Below are 24,230 nucleotides of genomic sequence, written 5' to 3' on the forward strand. Positions count from 1 at the left end.
CATAAAGAGAGACAGATACCTAGGCAGAGGGAGAAGCAGACTCCCTGCAGGGAGCCCTATGTGGGACTCGATCCCAGGACCGCAGGATCACGCCCTGAGCTGAAGGCAAATGCTCAACCACTGAGCCACTCAGGCATCCCTGGTGTCTTCTTAAATGAAGATAGCAATAGTGCTTCTTTTTTATTTCCAGTTAAACAAAAAGCTATTCTTTTCCTCTCAATCTAATTTAGTGCAGTTCTTCATAGAAGTCTTGCTGTTTTGTTTGTACTTTTCTTAATAATTGTTTTCATTTATTGTTTTGTGTCATAGTCATCTCTCTGGTTTTTCAATGTAAACTTCTTCATTATTCCTACCCCAATTCCACTAGACTTAAAGAGGAATAACCAAGTCTTATTCTTTTTGTATTTCATGCTGTACACACTTCAATGTATTTTAAATATTGGCTGATTTGAATTGATCAACTTATTATATGCTTTCATTAATGTCTTATCAAAATTAGTGGGAATCCTTGCATGGAAAAAGATAATGAACATGGAGGAAAGATTGCAGGAATGATAGGCACAAGACTTGGATCATACCTCAGGCTACGTTGGATTCATTGTGCGATCTGGAGTAAATTACTTTCTGTGATCTCTTCACTTATCTCCAATTCAATAGGTTTATATTATGTGATCTCTGAATTTCCATTTAGTTTGCCATTCTGTAAATGTATGAAGGTCATGGTATCATTTTCCTTAGTTTAGTTAAGTCTTAGAAAAAAAAAACATGTAGTATGAGAAATCTATGGATTTAGTGAAGAGGGACATGGATAAAAATTGTTGCAAGCTTGATTTAAGACTAGTAGGTGACCCTGAGTTTTAGGTGAACATCTGAGAGATATACTCATTTACTCTTTGAATATATTAGCTGTTCTCAGGATACAAATTTGGTCAAGCCTTCTAAAGGCAACACAGAAGTTCTAGCTTTGACAGTGGTTTTTAAACTAAGTGCTAATCTTATGATGTGAAGTCCCACTTTCTAGGGCCTCTTTCTCACTGGACTTACCCCTTTTGTTATACAATAACAAGTTAAAACATCTCTTGTTCTGTCAGTATTATCACCATTCTACAGATCTTCTAACAGAGAAACTTCTCTAGTCATCTTTGTTGTTTCCTTTTGTATGAGATACCCACCATGCTTGATCATATGGTGTTAAGAGTTCCAGGACCAACAATACATCCATCCATTTCTTAGCTAATACCTAAAATCTATCCTGCAGAGTATCTAACAAGCCTTAAATTCTGTTAAAATGACTTTATGTTTACATCAGTCAATTCCCGAATTTATTAGATTCTGTCATCTCAGTTAAATGGAAAGAGTCTGGAAAGCTTTTGCTAAAGCTGATAGGGACAAGATGAAAATAGCAAAAAGGTGTTGGGAATCTGAAACTTGAGGACACTGAAGTTAAAATTTTAGATAGGGAAAACAACACTGATCTGGGATGTTGGGGCAGGGAAAAGGGAGGAGGGATCTAACTCCATCTCAATTTGGCTCCAGTTCCAGCTAGTCTTTATCCAATCTGATACTTAGTATCAGATTCCTCTTCATTCCCTTTCATTGCTAATACTACTTCATCACTTCTGGCTCTCATTACCTCATACATAGATGACATAATTACCTAATTCTTACGTGTACCTAGCATTTTAGCTATGCCGAACTGTTTGTAATTCCGAGACATGTTTCTCATAACCCAATAATTTTATGCTTTTTTTCTCAAAATAATCTTACACACTACAGCCACACTAGTCACTCTGTTTTTTAATTTTTAAAAATATTTTACAAAAAAAGCCAAATTAAAAAAATAAAATAAAAAGGTTTTACTTATTTTTTCATGGGAGACAGAGAGAGAGGCAGAGACACAAGGAGAGGGAGAAGCAGGCTCCATGCAGGGAGCCCGACATGGGACTCGATCCTGGGTCTCCAGGATCATGCCCTGGGCTGAAGGTAGGCACTAACCACTAAGCCACCAGGGCTGCCCTCCATTCATCTTTCGATGGACACCGAGGCTCCTTCCACAGTTTGGCTATTGTGGACATTGCTACTATAAACATTGGGCTGCAGGTGTCCTGGCGTTTCACTACCTCTGTATCTTTGAGGTAATTCCCCAGCACTGCAATTGCTGGGTCCTAGGGCAGATCTATTTTTAACTCTTTGAGGAACCTCCACACAGTTTTGCAGAGTGGTGGGACCAGTTCACATTCCCACCAACAGTGCAAGAGGGTTCCCCTTTCTCCACATCCTCTCCAACATTTGAGGATTCCTATCCTGTTAATTTTCCCCATTCTCACTGGTGTGAGGTGGTATCTCATTGTGGTTTTGATTTGTATTTCCCTGATGGCCAGTGATGCGGATCATTTTCTCATGTGCGTGTTGGCCATGCTTATGTCTTCCTCTGTGAAATTTCTGTTCGTGTCTTTTGCCCATTTCATAATTGGATTGTTTGTCTCTTTGCATTGAGTTTAATAAATTCTTTATAGATCTTGGATACTAGCCCTTTATCTGATAGGTCTGTTGCAAATATATTCTTCCATTCTGTAGGCTAACTTTGAGTTTTATTGACTGTTTCTTTTTCTGTGCAGAAGCTTTTTATCTGATGAAACCCCAATAATTCATTTTTGCTTTTGTATCCCTTGCCTTTATGGATGTATCCTGTAAGAAGTTACTGTGGCCAAGTTCAAACAGGGTGTAGCCTGTGTTCTCCACTAGGATTTTGATGGAATCTTGTCTCACATTTAGATCTTTCAACCATTTTGAGTTTATCTTTGTGTATGGTGGAAGAGAATGGTCTAGTTTCATTGTTTGCATGTGGCTATCTAATTTTCCCAGCATCATTGATTGAAGAGACTATATTTTTTTCCCATGGATAGTCTTTCCTGCCTTGTTGAATATTAGTCGACCATAGAGTTGAGGGTCCCTACTGAATTCTATATTCTGTTCCATTGATCTATGTGTCTCTTTTTGTGCCAGTATCATACTGTATTGATGACCACAGCTTTGTAGTACAACCTGAAATCTGCCTTTGTGATGCCCCAGCTCTGGATTTCTTTTTCAATATTTCCCTGCCTCTTCAGGGTCTTTTCTTTTCTTTTTTAATTTATTTTTTATTGGTGTTCAATTTATCAACATACAGAATAACCCCCAGTGCCCATCACCCATTCACTCCCACCCCCCGCCCTCCTCCCCTTCTACCACCCCTAGTTCCTTTCCCAGAGTTAGCAGTCTTTACGTTCTGTCTCCCTTTCTGATATTTCCCACACATGTCTTCTCCCTTGCCTTATATTCCCTTTCACTATTATCTATATTCCCCAAATGAATGAGAACATATATTGTTTGTCCTTCTCCGATTGACTTACTTCACTCAGCATAATACCCTCCAGTTCCATCCATGTTGAAGCAAATGGTGGGTATTTTTGATTTCTAATAGCTGAGTAATATTCCATTGTATACATAAACCACATCTTCTTTATCCACTACTCTTTCAATGGACACTGAGGCTCCTTCCACAGTTTGGCTATTGTGGACATTGCTGCTTGAAACATCAGGGTGCAGGTGTCCCAACGTTTCATTGCATCTGTATCTTTGGGGTAAATCCCCAACAGTGCAATTGCTGGGTCGTAGGGCAGGTCTATTTTTAACTCTTTGAGGAACCTCCACACAGTTTTCCAGAGTCGTTGCACCAGCTCACATTCCCACCAACAGTGTAAGAGGGTGCCCTTTTCTCTGCATCCTCTCCAACATTTGTTGTCTCCTGCCTTGTTAATTTTCCCCATTCTCACTGGTGTGAGGTGGTATCTCATTGTGGTTTTGATTTGTATTTCCTTGATGGCAAGTGATGCAGAGCATTTTCTCATGTGCATGTTGGCCATGTCTATGTCTTCCTCTGTGAGATTTCTCTTCATGTCTTTTGCCCATTTCATGATTGGATTGTTTGTTTCTTTGGTGTTGAGTTTAAGAAGTTCTTTATACATCTTGGAAACTAGCCCTTTATCTGATAGGTCATTTGCAAATATCTTCTCCCATTCTGTAGGTTGTCTTTTAGTTTTGTTGACTGTATCCTTTGCTGTGCAAAGGCTTCTTATCTTGATGAAGTCCCAATAGTTCATTTTTGCTTTTGTTTCTTTTGCCTTCATGGATGTATCTTGCAAGAAGTTACTGTGGCTGAGTTCAAAAAGGGAGTTGCCTGTGTTCTCCTCTAGGATTTTGATGGAATCTTGTCTCACATTTAGATCTTTCATGCATTTTGAGTTTATCTTTGTGTAAGGTGAAAGAGAGTGGTCTAGTTTCATTCTTCTGCATGTGGTTGTCCAATTTTCCCAGACCCATTTATTGAAGAGACTGTCTTCCTTCCAGTGGATAGTCTTTCCTCCTTTATCGAATATTAGTTGACCATAATGTTCAGGGTCCACTTCTGGGTTCTCTATTCTGTTCCATTGATCTATGTGTCTGTTTTTGTGCCAGTACCACACTGTCTTGATGACCACAGATTTGTAGCACAACCTGAAATCTGGCATCGTGATGCCCCCAGATATGGTTTTCTTTTTTAAAATTCCCCTGGCTATTTGAGGTCTTTTCTGATTCCACACAAATCTTAAAATAATTTGTTCTAACTCTCTGAAGAAAGTCCATGGTATTTTGATAGGGATTGCATTAAACCTGTATATTGCCCTGGGTAACATTGACATTTTCACAATATTAACTCTGCCAATCCATGAGCATGGAATATTTTTCCATCTCTTTGTGTCTTCCTCAATTTCTTTCAGAAGTGTTCTATAGTTTTTAGGGTATAGATCCTTTATCTATTTGGTTAGGTTTATTCCTAGGTATCTTATGCTTTTGGGTGCAAGTGTAAATGTGATGGACTTTTAATTTCTCTTTCTTCAGTCTCATTGTTAGTGTATAGAAATGCCACTGACTTCTGGGCATTGATTTTGTATGCTGCCACACTGCATAATGGCTGTATGAGTTCTTGCAATCTTGGGGTGGAGTCTTTTGGGTTTTCTACGTAGAGTATCATGTCATCTGCAAAGAGGGATAGTTTAACGTCTTCTTTGCCAATTTGAATGTCTTTTATTTATTTTTGTTGCCTGATTCCTGTGGCTAGGACTGCTAGTACTATGTTGAATATCAGTGGTGGGAGTGGACATCCCTGTCTTGTTCCTTATCTTAGGGGAAAGGCTCCCAGTGTTTCCCCACTGAGAATGATATTGGATGTGGACTTTTCATAGATGGCTTTTAAGATTCTGAGGAATGTTCCCTCTATCCCTACACTCTGAAGAGTTTTGATCAGGAATGGATGCTGTATTTTTGTCAAATGCTTTCTCTGCATCTATTGAGAAGATCACAGGGTTCCTGTTTTTTTCTCTTGATGATATGATCTCTCACATTGATTGCTTTCCAATGTTGGACCAGCCTTGCATCACAGGGATAAATCCCCCTTGGTCATGGTGAATAATCTTTTTAATGTATTGTTGGATCCTATTGGCTAGTATCTTGTTGAGAATTTTTGCATCTGTGTTCATCAGGGATATTAGTCTATAATTCTCCTTTTTGGTGGGATCTTAGTCTGGTTTTGGAATTAAAGTGATGCTGGCCTCATAGAACGAGTTTGGAAATATTGCATCTCTTTCTATCTTTGTGAACAGCTTTTGTAGAATAGGTATGGTTTCTCCTTTAAACGTTTGATAGAATTCCCTGGGAAGCCATCTGGCCCTGGAGTTTTGCATCTTGGGAGGTTTTGGATGACTGCTTCAATTTCCTCCCTGGTTATCAGCCTGTTCAGTTTTTCTATTTCTTCCTGTTCCAGTTGGTGGTGTGTGGTTTTCCAGAAATGCGTTCATTTCTTCTAGATTACCTAATTTATTGGCATATAGCTGTTCATAATATGTTTTTAAAATCATTTGTATTTCCTTGGTATTGGTGGTGATCACCTTTTCATTCGTGATTTTATTAATTAGAGTCTTTTCTCTTTTGTTTTTAACAAGTCTGGCTAATATTAGAAACAGCAAATACCCCCCATTTGCTTCGACGTGGATGGACCTGGAGTTTATTACGCTGAGTGAAGTAAGTCAATCAGAGAAGGACAAACATTACAGGGTCTCATTCATTTGAGGAATATTAAAAATAGTGAAAGGGAATAAAGGGGAAAGGAGAAAAAATGAGTTGGAAATATCACAAAGGGAGAACATGAGAGACTCCTAACTCTGAGAAATGAAGTACGGGGTGGTGGAAGGGGTGGTGGGCGGGGCGTGGGGGTGACTGGGTGATGGGCACTGAGGGGGGCACTTGATGGGATGAGCACTGGGTGTTATTCTATATGTTGGCAAATTGAACACCAATAAAAAATAAATTTATATATATATATAAAACAAGGCTGGCTAATGCTTTATCTATCTTATTAATTCTTTCAAAGAACCAACTCCTGGTTTTGTTGATGTGTTCCACAGTTCTTCTGGTCTCTATGTCATTGAGTTCTGCTAGAATCTTTACTAACTCTCTTCTGATGAGTGTAGGATCTATTTGCTGTTCTTTTCCAACTCTTTTAAGTGCAAGTTTAGCTTTTGTATTTGAGTTCTTTCCAGTTTTTCGATGGATGCTTGTATTGAGATATTTTTCCCTCTCAGGACTGCTTTGGTGTATTCCAGTGATTTTGAACAGTTGTATCTTCATTCTCATTAGTTTCCATGAAACTTTTTAATTCTTCTCTAATTTCCTGGTTGACCCTTTCATCTTTTAGCAGGATGGTCTTTAACCTCCACATGTTTGAATGTCTTCCAAACTTCTTCTTGTGATTTAGTTCTAATTTCAAGGCATTATGGTCTGAGAATATGCAAGGGACGATCCCAATCTTTTGTTATCGGTTTAGACCTGATTTGTGACCCAGTATGTGGTCTATTCTGGAGAAAGTTCCATGTGCACTTGAGAAGAATGTGTATTCATTTGCGTTTGGATGTAAAGTTCTGTAGATACCTGTGAAATACATCTGGTCCAGTGTATCATTTAAAGCTCTTGTTTCTTTGGAGATGTTGTGCTTAGAATATCTGTCAATTACAGAAAGCACTGTGTTCAAGTCTAATAAGTATATTATTATCTAAGTATGTCTTAACTTTGGTTATTAATTGATTGATATACTTGGCAGCTCCCACATTAGGGGCATAAATATTCATAATTGTTATGTCCTCCCATTGGATAGATCCTGTGAGTACGATGTAGTGTCCCTCTTCATCTCTTAGTGTAGTCTTTGGGATAAAATTTAGTTTATCTGATATGAGGATGGCTACCCCTGCTTTCTATTGAGTACCATTCATTTGGGGAATATAACAATTAGTGAAAGGGAGTAAAGGAAAAGGAGAGAAAATGAAAGTATCAGTGAGGGTGACAAAACATGAGAGACACCTAACTGTGGGAAATGAACAAGGGTTAGTGGAAAGGGAAGTGGACGGGGGTTTGGGGTGACTGGGTGATGGGCACTGAGCGGGGCACTGGGCAGGATGAGCATTGGGTGTTATGCTGTATGTTGGGAAATTGAAATCCATTAAAAAATAAAAAAAAATAAAAGGCAAGAATCACAGAAGTAGTAAAATACTATAACATACACCAAAAATGTGATAAGGAGAGGAAAATGGAATAGTTTCAAACCTGAATGACCATCAACTTAATATAGACGCTATATGCAGAAGAGGATATTACACATATAATGGTAACCATATATCAAAAGCCACTAATAAATCTGAAAAGAATAAAGAGAAAGAAAATATATCACTAAAGAAAATCAGCAAAATATGAAATAGAGACAAGAAAGAATTATAGAAAATCTCTAGAAATAAGCCTCCCAAAAGTAATAAAATGGCAATAAATGGCTATCTATCAATAATTACTTTGATGTAAGTGGACTAAGCACTGTAATCAAAAGACATAAGGTGGGAAGTATGGTTGGCTTTGGCTTGGAGTCTACCGAGAGAGCGAGGACTGGGGGCGCGTGCACGTACCCGTGCCCGGAAAGTCCACCACGCCACTCACTCTTTCGTCTCCCGCCTCATGCCACAGTCTTATTCAGGCCCCTCAGCCCTTCCACCTGCCTCCAATCGCTGGCCTGCAGAAGCAGACCTGGAGATAAGGATTCAGGTGCAAGTGGTATATATGCAAGGTGACTCCATGAAGCACTGGTGAGAGTGAAGAAGTGAAGCAAGGAAAGAAAGACAGTCAGAGGGGCATTCATGAGTCCTTTAGCACAATGAACAGCCCACCGGGGAACTCTGGGAGTGCCTCAGCATTACTACCCCTTTCCCTGAGTGCTGAGAGATTTTATTTATTCGAGAGAGAGAGAGAGAGAGAGGAAAGAGAGAGAGAGAGAGAGGGAGAGAGAGAGAGGGAGAGGTGGAGACACAGGCAGAGGGGGGAGAAGCAGGCTCCCTGCAAGGAGCCCAATGTGGGACTGGATCCCGGATCCCAGGATCACGCCCTGAGCCAAAGGCAGATGCTCAACCGCTGAGCCACCCAGGTTCATCTTGTATATATCCTGCCACAGACCTGGAAGCAGCCATTTCTTTTCAGTTCTTTCAGTGGGGAGTGTTGTCTGGAGACCACGAAATCTAGATACAGAAAAGTTTATCAAATGATGTCCCAATGTTAGGAAAATATTCAGAGCCACAATGACTCTTGGGCCAAAGGTGAATAAGGATCTCCCTCTGACCAGAACATTGCTTCTTCCTCTGTCATGTTCTGGTGCTCTGGAAGTGAGACATAATGAGACCCATGTGGCACATAAGTAAAAAAGATGAAAGACAATAATAGCTTCCTATTTATATGATGTTTATTACATTGATATAAGCTCTACGTTTGGGGAAGGCGGGGCAAGATGGCGGAAGAATAGGGTCCCCAAATCACCTGTCCCCACCAACTTACCTAGATAACTTCCAAATCATCCTGAAAACCTACGAATTCGGTCTGAGATTTAGAGAGAACAGCTAGAATGCTACAGTGAGAAGAGTTTTCACTTCTATCAAGGTAGGAAGACTGAAAAAAAAAAAAAGAAATAAAAACGCATCCAAGGGGGATGGGCCCCCACGAGGAGCCCGGCTAAGGCTGCGCAGCGAGTGCCGTCAGGACAGAAAAGCCCAGTCGCGGAAAAGCAGGAGCTTCACCAATCTTCCCAGATGGAAAGGCTCTGGCAGGGAGCTCAGGCAGGATCCCAGGAGGGGCAGGGATGCCCTCAGGGTCCCAGGGGCACTAACAGAGGAACTGCGCCCTGGGGGAGAGCGCGCCACACACCACGTGCCAAGCTCCCTAAAAGGCTGCTGTGCTCACCAGGCCTGGAAGCAACTCAGGTGGCGGTTCAGGCAGCGGCTCTGCACCGAGAGGGCTGCATGGCCCCGGGAGCAGCTCTGGCTGTGGCTCAGGCAGTGGCTTCGCATGAAGGGGGCTGCGGTGGCCCCGGGAGTGTGATTCCAGCGGTGCATGTCCTGGAGCCAAGGGCGCTGGGAGACATAGCCCAGGATACTGCGCTCCTCCAGGACAGGCAGAGGCCCGGAGGACGCAGGACAGCAAGGACGCTCCTGCCCCAAGCTGTGCATTTCGGCGCCCCCTGCCCCCGGAGCATCCAGGCCCCTGCGGACTGGGAGGTGTGGTAGTTACTGCAGAAGCTGACTCCAGAGTTGGAGAGCTGGCCGTCAACAATATTGTTCCTCCTGGTGTCACCTTGTACCTGGGACTGAGCAGGGGCCTCACAGGATAAACAGCTCCCACCGAGCGCTGCATCTGGCAGGGGGCTAGACAGCTCCCCCAGCTGCACACATCTGAGAATCAACAAAGCAGGCCCCTCCCCTAGACCAGCTAGAAGGACAGGGGAAAAGGAAGTTATTGACCAAGCAGCACTGAAAAGTTCCAGGGGAAGTCGAGGGATTACAGAATATAGAATCAGAGGATACTCCCCCTTCTTATTGTTTTCAGTTTGTTTACCCCCCTTTTTTCTTTCTTTTCTTTTCTTTTTTTTCTTTTCTTTTCTTTTCTTTTCTTTTATTTCTTCTCTTCTCTTTTCTTTTCTCTTTCCCCCTTTTTCCCTCTCTTTTTCTCATTTTCCAGTACAACTTGTTTTTAACCACTCTGCACTGAGCAAAATGACTAGAAGGAAAAACTCACCACAAAAGAAAGAATCAAAAACAGTCCTCTCTCCCACAGAGTTACAAAATTTGGATTACAATTCAATGTCAGAAAGCCAATTCAGAAGCACAATTATAAACCTACTGGTGGTTCTAGAAAAAAGCATAAAGGATTCAAGAGACTTCATGACTGCAGAATTTAGATCTAATCAGGCCAAAATAAAAAATCAATTAAATGAGATGCAATCCAAACTGGAGGTCCTAACAACAAGGGTTAACAAAGTAGAAGAATGAGTGAGTGACATAGAAGGCAGGTTGATGGCAAGGAAGGAAGTTGAGGAAAAAAGAGAAAAACAATTAAAAGATCATGAGGATAGTTTAAGGGAAATAAATGACAGTCTCAGAAGGAAAAATTTACTTTTAACTGGGGTTCCACAGGGTGCCAAAAGGGACAGAGGTCCAGAAAATGTATTTGAACAAATCATAGTTGAGAACTTCCCTAACATAGGAAGGGAAACAGACATTCACATCCAGGAAATAGATCCCCCCCTAAAATCACAACAAACCGCTCCACACCTTGACATTTAATAGTGAAACTTGAAAATTCCAAAGATAAAAAGAAGATCCTTAAAGCAGCAAGAGACAAGAAATCCATAACCTTTATGGGGAGAAGTATTAGGAAACAGCAGACGTCTCCACAGAGACCTGGCAGGCCAGAAAGGGCTGGCAGGATATATTCAGGGTCCTAAATGAGAAGAACATGCAGCCAAGAATACTTTATCCAGTAAGGCTCTCATTCAGAATAGAAGGAGAGATAAAGAGCTTCCAAGGTAGGCAGAAACTGAAAAAATTTGTGAACACCACCCAGCTCTGCAAGAAATAGTAAGGGGGACTCTGTAAAAGAAAGAGGAAGTCCAAGGAAACAATCCACAAAAACAGGGACTGAATACGTATCATGATGGCACTAAATTCATATCTTTTAATAGTCACTCTGAACGTGAATGGTCTTAATGATCCCATCAAAAGATGCAGGGTGTCAGACTGGATAAAAAAGCAAGACCTCACATTTTGCTGTCTGCAAGAGACTCATTTTAGACATGAGGACACCTACAGCCTGAAAATGAAAGGTTGGAAAACCATTTACCATTCAAATGGTTCTCAATAGAATGCAGGGGTGGCCGTCCTCATTTCAGATAAATTAAAGTTTATCCCAAAGACTGTAGTAAGAGATGAAGAGGGACACTATAAAGCATCTATCCAATGGGAGGACATAATAACAATCATGAATATTTATGCTGCTGATGTGGGAGCTGCCAAGTATATCAATCAATAATCAAAGTTAAGACATACTTAGATAATAATACACTTATACTGGGTGACTCGAATATAGAGCTTTCTACAATCGACAGATCTAAAAACAACATCTCCAAAGAAACAAGAGCTTTAAACGATACACTGGGCCAGATTAAATTCACAGATATTTACAGAACTTTACATCCAAACACAATTGAATACACATTCTTCTCAAGTGCACATGGAACTTTCTCCAGAATAGACCACATACTTGGTCAGAAATCAGGACTTAACCAATACCAAAAGATTGGGGTCTTCCTGTGCATATTTTCAGATCATAATGCTTTGAAATGAGAACTAAATCACAAGAAGAAGTTTGGAAGGATTTCAAACATGTGGAACTTAAAGAGCATTCTGCTTAAAGATGAAAGAGTCAACCAGGAAATTAGGGAAGAAATAAAAAGACTCATGGAAACTAATGAGAAAGAAGATACAACTGTTCAAAATCTTTGAGATACAGCAAAATCAGTCCTGAGAGGAAAATACATCGCAATACAAGCATCCATCCAAAAACTGGAAAGCACTCAAATACAAAAGCTAACCTTGCGCCTAAAGGAGCTGGAGAAAAAACAGCAAATAGATCCTACACCGAGCAGAAGAAGAGAGTTAATAAAGATTCGAGCAGAACTGAATAAAATAGAGACCACACGAACTGTGGAACAGATTAACAAAACCAGGAGTTTGTTCTTTGAAAGAATTAATAAGATAGATAAACCATTAGCCAGCCTTATTAAAAAGAAGAGAGAAAAGACTCAAATTAATAAAATCATGAATGAGAAAGGAGAGATCACCACCAATACCAAGGAAATACAAACAATTTGAAAAACTTATTATGAGCAGCTATATGCCAGTAAATTAGGCATTCTAGAAGAAATGGACGCATTTTTGGAAACCACAAACTACCAAAACTGGAAAAGGAAGAAATAGAAAACCTGAATAGGCCAATAACCAGGGAGGAAATGAAGCAGTTATCAAAAACCTCCCAAGACACAAAAGTCAAGGGACAGATGGCTCCACAGGGGAATTCTATCAAATGTTTAAAGAAGAAACCATACCTATTCTACTAAAGCTGTTTGGAAAGATAGAAAGAGAAGGCGTACTTCCAAATTCATTCTATGAGGACAGCATCACCTTACTTCCAAAACCAGACAAAGACTCCACCAAAAAGGAGAATTGTAGACCAGTATCCCTGATGAACACAGATGGAAAAATTCTCAACAAGATGCTAGCCAATAGGATCCACCAGTACATTAAGAAGATATTTCACCATGACCAAGTGAGATCTATCCCAGGGATGCAAGGCTGGTTCAACACTCTTAAAGCAATCAATGTGATTGATCATGTCAGCAAGAGAAAAAACAAGAACCATATGATTCTCTCAATAGATGCAGAGAAATCATTTGACAAAATACATCATCCATTTCTGATCAAAACTCTTTAGATTGTAGGGATAGAGGGAACATTCCTCAGCATCTTAAAGGCCATCTATGAAAAGCCTACAGCATATATCATCCTCAATGCGGAAACACTGGGAACCTTTCCCCTAAGATCAGGAACAAGACAGGGATGTTCACTCTCACCACTGCTATTCAACATAGTACTAGAAGTCCTAGGCTCAGCAATCAGACAACAAAAAGAAATAAAAGGCATTCAAATTGGCAAAGAAGAAGTCAAACTCTCCCTCTTCGCTGATGACATGATACTCTACATAGTAAACCCAAAAGACTCCACCTCAAGATTGCTGGAACTCATATAGAAATTCAGCAGTGTGGCAGGATACAAAATCAATGCCCAGATGAGTGGCATTTCTATACACTAAGAATGATACTGACTAAAGAGAAATAAGGAGTCAATCCCATTTACAACTGCACCCAAAAGCATAAGATACCTAGGAATAAACCTAACCACAGAGGTAATGGATCTATACCCCAAAAACTACAGAACACTTCTGTAAGAAATTGAGGAAGACACAAAGAGATGGAAAAATATTCCATGCTCACGGATTGAAAGAATTAATATTGTGAAAATGTCAATTTTACCCAGGGCAATTTACACATTTAGTGCAATCCCTATCAAAATACCATGGACTTTCTTCAGAGAGTTGGAACAAATCATCTTGATATTTGTGTGGAATCAGAAAAGACCCTGAGTAGCTAGGGAAATATTAAAAAAGAAAACCATATCTGGGGGCACCACAATGCCAGATTTCAGGTTGTACTACAAAGCTGTGGTCATCAAGACAGTGTGGTACTGGCACAAAAACAGACACGTAGATCAATGGAACAGAATAGAGAATCCAAAAGTGGACCCTCCAGTTTATGGTCAATTAATATTCGACAAAGCAGGAAAGCCTATCCACTGGAAAAAAAGACAGTCTCTTCAATAAATGGTGCTGGGAAAATTGGACATCCACATGCAGAAGAATGAAACTAGACCATTCCCTTACTCCATTCACAAAGATAAACTCAAAATGGATGAAAGATCTAAATGTGAGACAAGATTCCATCAAAATCCTAGAGGAGATCACAGACAACACCCTTTTCGAACTTGGGCACAGCAACTTCTTGCAAAATACATCCATGAAGGCAAGAGAAACAAAAGCAAAAATGAATTATTGGGACTCTTCAAGATAAGAAGCTTCTGCACAGCAAAAGAAATACTCAACAAAGTCAAAGACAACCTACAGAATGGGAAGAGATATTTGCAAATGACGTATCAGATAAAGGGCTAGTATGCAAGATCTATAAAGAACTTATTAAACTCAACAGCAGAGAAACAAACAATCCAATCATAAGATGGGCAAAAGACATGAACAGAAATCTCACAGAGGAAGACATAGACGTGGCCAAGAAGCACATGAGAAAATGCTCCACATCACTGGCTATCAGGGAAATCAAATCCAAACCACAGTGAGATACCACCTCACACCAGTGAGAATGGGGAAAATTAACATGGCAGGAAACCACAAATGTTGGAGAGGATGTGGAGAAAGGGGAACCCTTTTGCCCTGTTGGTGGGAATTTGAACTGGTGAAGGCACTCTGGAAAACTGTGTGGATGTTCCTCAAAGAGAACAAAATCGATCTGCCCTACGACCCAGCAATTGCAATGCTGGGGACTTACCCCAAAGATACTGATGCAGTGAAACCCCAGAACACTTGCACCCCAATGTTTATAGCAGCCCTCTCCTCAATAGCCAACCTGTGGAAGGAGCCTTGGTGTCCATTGAAAGATGAATGGATAAAGAAGATGTGGTATATGTACACAATGGATTATTACTCAGCCATTAGAAACAACAAATACCCATTATTTGCTTCGACATGGATGGACCTGGAGGGTATTATGCTGAGTGAAATAAGTCAATTGGAAAAGGACAAACATTATATGGTCTCATTCATTTGGGGAATATAAAAATTAGTGAAAGGGAATAAAGGGAATGGAGAGAAAATGAGTGAAAATATCCGTGAGGGTGAGAAAACATGAGAGACACCTAACTCTGGGAAATGAACATGGGGTAGTGGAATGGCAAGTGGGTGGGGGTTGTTGTGACTGTTTGATGGGCAATGAGGGGGGCACTTGGCCAGGTGAGCATTGGTTGTTATGCTATATGTTGGCAAATTAACCTCCAATGTAAAAATTTAAAAAAAAAGTCATAAGCTGTCAGAATGAACCAAAAGAAGACCCAGTTATATGCTGCCAACAAAAGACTCATTTTAGACCTAAAGACACTTGCCGGTTGAACGTGAGGGAATGGAGCACCCAGGTGGATCAGTGGTTGTGCTTCTGCCTTTGGTTCACGTCGTGATCCCAGGATCCTGGGTTTGAGTCCTGCATGGGGCTCCCCAATGGAAGCCTGCTTCTCCCTCTGCCTACTTCTTTGCCTCTCTGTGTGTCTTTCGTGAATAAGTAAATAAATAAAATATTTAGAATACCCAAAGAGAGCAAATGGAGAAACTATCATGCAAATTAATGTCAAAATAAAGTAGGAGTAGCAATACTTATGTTGGACAAAATCGACTTCAGAACACAGACTGTAACAAGATACAATGAAGGGCAGTGTAAAAAAAATAATTCTGGCTTTGAATTAAACTAAATTTACTTATATTCAGAACATTCCATCCTAAAAGTGTAGAATACACATTCTTTTCAGGTACACACAGAACATTCCCCACAATACATCACGTATTAGCCCAAAGCACAAGCCTCAACAATTGAAAAATATCGAACTCATGCCATGTATCTCTTCTGACAAGAATGCTATGAAAATAGAAGTCAACCACAAAAACAAACAAACAAACAAACAAACAAACCAAACCACTGTGGACAGACCGCAAATACATAGAGGTTGAACAATATGAGGGGCAGGGCATGATGGTGGAGGAGTAGGATCCCCAAGTCACCTGTCCCCACCAACTTACATAGATAACTTTCAAATCATCCTGAAAACCTACGAATTCAACCTGAGAATTAAAGAGAGAACAACTGGAACGCTACAGAGAGGAGTTTTTGCTTCTAACAAGGTACGAAGGCAGAAAAAAAAAAATCAAGTTGGGGAGTGGCTCCCGCGAGGAGCCAGTCTAAGGCCGGGCAGCAAAAGCCTCTAGGACAGGAAAGCCCATTCTCGGATGAGCAAGAACCTTAAGAATCCGCACTACATTCTTCCTGGGCAGAAAGTCGCTTAGCAGGGAACTCGGGCAGAATCGCAGGAGGGGCAGTGGAACCTCCAGTTTCCCGGGGTCACTAACAGAGGAAGTGCACCTCGGGGTAAAGCGTGCCACAGACTGTAGGCCGAGGCCGCTGGAGAGCGATTCCAGCAACACAGGCCCCGGATCCCAGGGCGCCGGGGAACACAGCCCAGGATCCTGGGCTCCCTCCGGGACAGGCAAAGGAGAGGAGGGCACAGGATAGCAAGGACTGTCCTGCCACTGGGTGGCCCCAAGCTGTGCAGATCAGCACCCCCGACCCTGGAGCATCCAGGACAGTGCTGACTGGGAGATTGCGGTAATTACGGTAGGAGCTGACTCCAAGCTGGAGAGCTGGCCGCCGCCAGTGTTATTTCTCCTTGTGTGACTCTGTGTCTGAGATGGAGCGGGGCTGCCAGGGAACAGGAGCCTCACAGGATAAACAATTCCCATTGAGCCGTGCACCTAACAGGTGCACACATCTGAGAATCAGCATAGCAGGCCCCTCCCCCAGAAGATCAGCTGGAAGTACAGGGGAAGAGCAAGTTCTTGACCGAGCTCCAGGGGAAGTCGAGGGATTTACACTATATAGAACCAGAGGATACCCCTCCTTTTTTTTTCCAGCACAACTCGTTTTTATACCAGACTGTAAATTTCCAATTTTTTTCTCTTTTCCCACACGAACTACAATATTTTACAACCTCTTCATTTTTAAGATTCTTCTTTTTGACTTTAATATTTCTACAATTACAGGTTCTAGATATATTTTCTACTTCTAGATTCCCTTCAACATACTCTTAATTGGGAGATATACAAGATCTGTTTTTGTTTGTGTTTTTTTGCTTTCTCTGCCTCATTTTGTTCTACAATGACTGAAGTTAACACCTTCTAAAACATGACCAGTATGCACCCAGAACCAAGAGGTATACTGTGCTGGTTCATTGTGTGAGATTTCTTTTTTTTAAGATTTTATTTATTATTTATTCGAGAGAGAGAGAGAGAGAGAGAGAGAGGGTCCATGCAGGGAGCCCGATGCGGGACTCGATCCCGAGACTCCAGGATCACGCCCTGGGCCAAAGGCAGGCGCTAAATCGCTGAGCCACCCAGGGATCCCCATTGTGTGAGATTTCTCATTCCATTATGCCTCTCTCTTTTATCTCATTTATGTTTTGGTGGTCAATGTTGGGGCCCGCTACAACTATTTCTGGTTTACATAAATTTGGGACTGACATCTTCTAATATACAGAACGTAATATACTCAGAAACAAGAGTATCACCCTCAAGAACCCCTCAGGTAGACTACATTCTCCCTCCAGTACAACTTCTTTACCACCACCATCTCCCATTCCCCCCTTTTTTTCCTCTCCTTTTTTTCTTTATTCTTTTCCTTTCTTTTTTTCCTTATTCTTTAGGATTCCTGGCCTTTTATTTTCTACTACTTTGTTGTAAAATTTGTTTTTCAGAGGAGGGGCAAGATGGCGAAAGAGTAGGGTCCCCAAGTCACCTGTCCCCACCAAATTACCTAGATAACCTTCAAATCAACCTGAAAACCTAGGAATTCGGCCTGAGATTTAAAGAGAGAACAGTTGGAATGCTACCGTGAGAAGCGTTCATGCTTCTCTTTTTTTTAAAAAAAGATTTTATTTATTTATTCATAGAGACACACACACACAGAGGCAGAGATACAGGCAGAGGGAGAAGCAGGCTCCACGCAGAGAGCCTGACATGGGACTCGATCCAGGGCCTCCAGGATCACGCCCTGGGCTGCTGGCGGCGCTAAACCATTGCGCCAATGGGGCTGCCCAGAGTTCATTCTTCTATCAAGGTAGTAAGACGAGGAAAAAAGAAATAAAGAAACTAAAGGCATCCAAGGGGGAGGGACCCCGTGAGGATCCGGACTAAGGCCTGGACGAGTGTCCCCAGGACAGGAAAGCTCCGTCCCGGAGAAGCAGGAGCTTCACCAATCTTCCCGGGCGGAAAGGCGCTCACAGGGAGTTAGAGCAGGAGCCAGGAGGGGCGGGGATGCCCTCAGGCTCCCAGGGACACTAACAGAGCAACTGCGCACCGGGGAGAGTGCGCTGAGCTCTCTAAAGGGCTGCAGCGCAGACGGCTGGACCTGGGAGCAGCTCGGAGGGGCTCGGGCGGAAGCTCCGCGCGGAGGGGGTTGTGCGCCCCGGGAGCAGCTCGGAGGCCGCTCCGGCAGAGGAAGAGGATCTGCACGAAGGGGGCTGCGCGGCCCTGGGAGCAGCTCGCAGGGGCTCAGGCCGCGGCTCCGGCGGAGAGGGGGCGGCGAGGCTGGGAGCATGAATCCAACAGCACAGGCCCGGGAGCACAGGAACCCTGGGACACAGCCCAGGATCCGGCCTCCCCCCGGGACAGGCAGAGGCCAGGACGGCCCAGGACCACAAGGACGCTCCTGCCCCAAGCTGAGCAGATCGGTGGCTCCACCCCCAGAGCATCCAGGCCTCTGCAGACTGAGAGCTCCGTAGTTACTGCGGGAGCTGAATCCAGGGCTCTAGAGCTGGCCACCGCCACTGTGGTTGTGCCTCCTGGGGCCTCACAGGGTAAACAGCCCCCACGGGGCCTCACAGTGGCCTCCCCGGATAAACAGGATACATTACTCACTGAGCCCTGCACTAGGCAGGGGGCAGAGCAGCTCCCCCAAGTGCTAACTCCTGAAAATCAGCACAACAGGACCCTCCCCCAGAAGACCACCTAGATGGACAGGAGAAAAACAAATTATTGACCAAGCAGCACTGGAAAGTTCCAGGGGAAGTCAAAGGACTTACCATATAAAGAATCAGAGGATACTCCCCAGTGTTTTTTTGTTTTTGTTTATTTGTTTTTGTTTCTTTGCTTTTTTTAAATTTCTGTTTGGTTCCCCCACCCCCTTTTTCTTCTTTTCTTTCTTTTTCTTTCTCGTTTTCTTCTTTTTTCTTCCTTTTTTCTTTTTTTCTCTTTTCCTTCCTTCTTTCTCTCCTCTCTTTTTCTCCTTTTCCCAATAAAACTTGTTTTTCACCACTCTGCTCTGAGCAAAATGACTAGAAGGAAAACCTCACCTCAAAAGAAAGAATCAGAAACAGTCCTCTCTCCCACAGAGTTACAAAATCTGGATTACAATTCAATGTCAGAAAGCCAATTCAGAAGCACTATTATACAGCTACTGGTGGCTCTAGAGAAAAGCATATAGGACTCAAGAGACTTCATGACTGCAGAATTTAGAGCTAATCAGGCAGAAATTAAAAATCAATTGAATGAGATGCAATCCAAACTAGAATTCCTAACGACGAGGATTAACGAGATGGAAGAACGAGTGAGTGACATAGAAGACAAGTTGATGGCAAAGAAGGAAACTGAGGAAAAAAGAGACAAAAAATTAAAAGACCATGAGGATAGATTAAGGGAAATAAATAAGAAGAAGAAAAACCTACGTTTAATAGGGGTTCCTGTGGGCACCGAAAGGGACAGAGGTCCAGACTATGTATTTGAAAAAAAAATCATAGATGAAAACATTCCTAATCTGGGAAGGGAAACAGGCATTCAGATCCAGGAAATAGAGAGATCCCCCCTAAAATCAATAAAAACCGCTCAACACCATGACATTTAATAGTGAAGCTTGCAAATTCCAAATATAAAGAGAAGATCCTTAAGGCAGCAAGAGACAAGAAATCTCTGACCTTTATGGGGAGAAGTATTAGGGTAACAGCAGACCTTTCCACAGAGACCTGAAAGGCCTGAAAGGGCTGGCAGGTAATATTCAGGGTCCTAAGTGGGAAAAACATGCAACCAAGATTATTTTTATCATCAAGACTCTCATTCAAAATGGAAGGAGAGATAAAGAGCTTCCAAGACAGGCAGGAACTGAAAGAATATGTGACCTCCAAATCAGCTCTGAAAGAAACTTTTAGGGGGACTCTCAAAATTCTCCTTTAAGAAGAAGTCCAATGGAACAATCCACAAAAACAGGGACTGAATAGATATCATGATGACACTAAACTCATATCTTTCAATAGTAACTCTGAACGTGAATGGGTTTAATGACCCCATCAAAAGGCGCAGGGTGTCAGACTGGATAAAAAAGCAGGACCCATCTATTTGTTGTCTACAAGAGACTCATTTTAGACAGAAGGACACCTACAGCCTGAAAATAAAAGGTTGGAGAACCATTTACCATTCAAATGGTCCTCAAGAGAAAGCAGAGGTTGCCATCCTTATATCAGATAAACTAAAATTTACCTCAAAGACTGTAGTGAGAGATGAAGAGGGACACTATATCATACTTAAAGGATCTATCCAACAAGAGGACTTAACAATCATCAATATATATGCCCCGAATGTGGGAGCTGCTAAATATATCAATCAATTAATAACCAAAGTTAAGACATACTTAGATAATAATACACTTATACTTGGTGACTTGAATCTAGCACTTTCTACACTCGATTGGTCTTCTAAACACAACATCTCCAAAGAAATGAGAGCTATAAATGATACACTGGACCAGATGGATTTCACAGATATCTACAGAATTTACATCCAAACGCAACTGAATACACATTCTTCTCAAGTGCCCATGGAACGTTCTCCAGAATAGACCACATACTGGGTCTCAAATCAGGTCTTAACCAATACCAAAAGACTGGGATCGTCCCCTGCATAATCTCAGACCACAATGCCTTGAGATTAGAACTAAATCACAACAAGAAGTTTGGAAGGACTTCAAACACATGGAGGTTAAGGACCATCCCACTAAAAGATGAAAGGGTCAACCAGGAAATTAAGGAAAAATTAAAAAGATTCATGGAAAGCAAGAGAGTTTAGGATACAACCATTCAAAATCTTTGGGATACAGCAAAAGCAGTCCTGAGGAGGAAATACATCGCAATACAAGCATCCATCCAAAAACTGGAAAGAACTCAAATACAAAACCTAACCTTACACCTAAAGGAGCTAGAGAAAAGACAGCAAATAGATCCTACATCCAGCAGAAGAATAAAGATTCGAGCAGAACTCAATGAAATAGAGACCAGAAGAACTGTGGAACAGATCAACAAAACCAGGAGTTGGTTCTTTGAAAGAATTAATAAGATAGATAAACCATTAGCCAGCCATATTAAAAAGAAGAGAGAGAAGACTCAAATTAATAAAATCATGAATGAGAAAGGAGAGATCACTACCAACACCAAGGAAATACAAATGATTTTAAAAACATATTCTGAACAGCTATACGCCAATAAATTAGGCAATCTGGAAGAAATGGACGCATTTCTGGAAAGCCACAAACTACCAAAACTGGAACAGGAAGAAATAGAAAACCTGAACAGGCCAATAACCAGGGAAGAAAATGAAGCAGTCTCAAAAACCTCCCAAGACACAAAAGTCCAGGGCCAGATGGCTTCCCAGGGGGAATTCTATCAAACTTTTAAAGAAGAAAACATACCTATTCTACTAAAGCTGTTTGGAAAGATAGAAAGAGATGGAGTACTTCCAAATTCGTTCTATGAGGCCAAAATCACCTTAATTCTAAATCCAGACAAAGACCCCACCATAAAGGAGGATTACAGACCATGTTATCCCTGATGAACATGGATGCAAAAATTCTCAACAAGATACTAGCCAATAGGATCCAACAGTTCATTAAGAAGATTATTCACCATGACCAAGTAGGATTTATCCCCGGGAAACAAGGCTGGTTCAACACTCATAAAGCAATCAATGTGATTGATCATATCAGCAAGAGAAAGACCAAGAACCATATGATCCTCTCATTAGATGCAGAGAAAGCATTTGACAAAATACAGCATCCATTCCTGATCAAAACTCTTCAGAGTGTAGGGATAGAGGGAACATTCCTCAACATCTTAAAAGCCATCTGCGAAAAACCCACAGCAAATATCATTCTCAATGGGGAAGCACTGGGAGCCTTTCCCCTAAGATCAGGAACAAGACAGGGATATCTACTGTCACCACTGCTATTCAACATAGTACTGGAAGTCCTAGCCTCAGCAATCAGACAACAAAAAGACATTAAAGGCATTCAAATTGGCAAAGAAGAAGTCAAACTCTCCCTCTTCGCCAATGACATGATACTCTACATAGAAAACCCAAAAGCCTCCACCCCAAGATTGCTAGACCTCATACAGCAATTTGGCAGCGTGGTAGGATTCACAATCAATGCCCAGAAATCAGTGGCATTTCTATACAATAGCAATGAGACTCAAGAATGAGAAATTAAGGTGTCAATCCCATTTACAATTGCACCCAAAAGCATAAGATACCTCGGAATAAACCTAACCAAAGAGGTAAAGGATCTATACCTTCAAAACTATAGAACACTTCTGAAAGAAATTGAGGAAGACACAAAGAGATGGAAAAATATTCCATGCTCATGGATTGGCAGAGTTAATATTGTGAAAATGTCAATGTTACCCAGGGCAATATACACGTTTAATGCAATCCCTATCAAAATACCATGGACTTTCTTCAGAGAGTTAGAACAAATTATTTTAAGATTTGTGTGGCATCAGAAAAGACCCTGAATAGCCAGGGGAATTTTAAAAAGAAAACCACAGCTGGGGGCATCACAATGCCAGATTTCAGGTTGTACTACAAAGCTGTGGTCATCAAGACAGTGTAGTACTGGCACAAAAACAGACACATAGATCAATGGAACAGAATGGAGAATCCAGAAGTGGACCCCGAACTTTATGGTCAACTAATATTCGATAAAGGAGGAAAGACTATCCATTGGAAGGAAGACAGCCTCTTCAATAAATGGGTCTGGGAAAATTGGACATCCATATGCAGAAGAATGAAACTAGACCACTCTCTTTCACCATACAGAAAGATCAACTCAAAATGGATGAAAGATCTAAATGTGAGACAAGATTCCATCAAAATCCTAGAGGAGAACACAGGCAACTCCCTTTTTGAACTCAGCCACAGTAACTTCTTGCAAGATACATCCACGAAGGCAAGAGAAACAAAAGCAAAAATGAACTATTGGGACTTCATCAAGATAAGAAGCTTTTGCGCAGCAAAGGATACAGTCAACAAAACTAAAAGACAACCTACAGAATGGGAGAAGATATTTGAAAATGACGTATCAGATAAAGGGCTAGTTTCCAAGATGTATAAAGAACTTCTTAAACTCAACACCAAAGAAACAAACAATCCAATCATGAAATGGGCAAAAGACATGAAGAGAAATCTCACAGAGGAAGACATAGACATGGCCATCAATGAGCACATGAGAATATGCTTTGCATCACTTGCCATCAGGGAAATACAAATCAAAACCACAATGAGATACCACCTCACAGCAGTGAGAATGGGGAAAATTAACAAAGCAGGAAACCACAAATGTTGGAGAGGATGCGGAGAAAAGGGAACCCTCTTACACTGTTGGTGGGAATGTGAACTGGTGTAGCCACTCTGGAACACTGTGTGGAGGTTTCTCAAAGAGTTAAAAATATACCTGCCCTACGACCCAGCAATTGCACTATTGGGCATTTACCCCAAAGATACAGACGCAATGAAACGCTGGGACAGCTGCACCCCAATGTTTCTAGCAGCAATGTCCACAATAGCCAAACTGTGGAACAAGCCTCAGTGTACATCAAAAGATGAATGGATAAAGAAGATGTGGTTTATGTATACAATGGAATATTACTCAGCCATTAGAAACAACAAATACCCACCATTTGCTTCAAAGTGGATGGAAGTGGAGGGTATTATGCTGAGTGAAGTAAGTCAATCGGAGAAGGACAAACATTATATGTTCTCATTCATTTGGGGAATATAAATAATAGTGAAAGGGAATATAAGGGAACGGGAAGAAATGTGTGGGAAATATCAGAAAGGGAGACAGAACATAAAGATTCCTAACTCTGGGAAACGAACTAGGGGTTGTGGTAAGGGAGGTGGGCGGGGGAATGGGGTGACTGGGTCACGGGAAGTGATGGTGTCTCTTGTCGGGATGAGCACTCATTGTGGTGCTATATGTTGGCCAATTGAACTTCAAAAAAAATACAAAAAAAATAGAAATATAGAAAGAAACAATA

The 24,230-nt window shown here is 41.5% G+C and overlaps 1 protein-coding gene across 2 annotated transcripts in view; it reads right to left on the reverse strand.

Moving 5' to 3' along the window:
* The window catches only part of CYSLTR1 (cysteinyl leukotriene receptor 1), a 50,701-nt gene that overhangs the window by 14,737 nt on the left and 11,734 nt on the right, over positions 1–24,230 (reverse strand). Inside the window, exon 2 of one of the 2 annotated variants that reach the window (XM_049107389.1) lies at positions 579–700. The exons of the other annotated variant lie outside the window; for it this stretch is intronic. The gene's annotated coding sequence lies outside the window, so the exon portion shown is untranslated. The remainder of the gene's footprint in view (positions 1–578; positions 701–24,230) is intronic. 2 annotated transcript variants of the gene reach the window in all.

The sequence above is a fragment of the Canis lupus genome, chromosome X (genome assembly GCF_003254725.2).
Source record: "Canis lupus dingo isolate Sandy chromosome X, ASM325472v2, whole genome shotgun sequence".
Taxonomy (NCBI): Eukaryota; Metazoa; Chordata; class Mammalia; order Carnivora; family Canidae; genus Canis; species Canis lupus.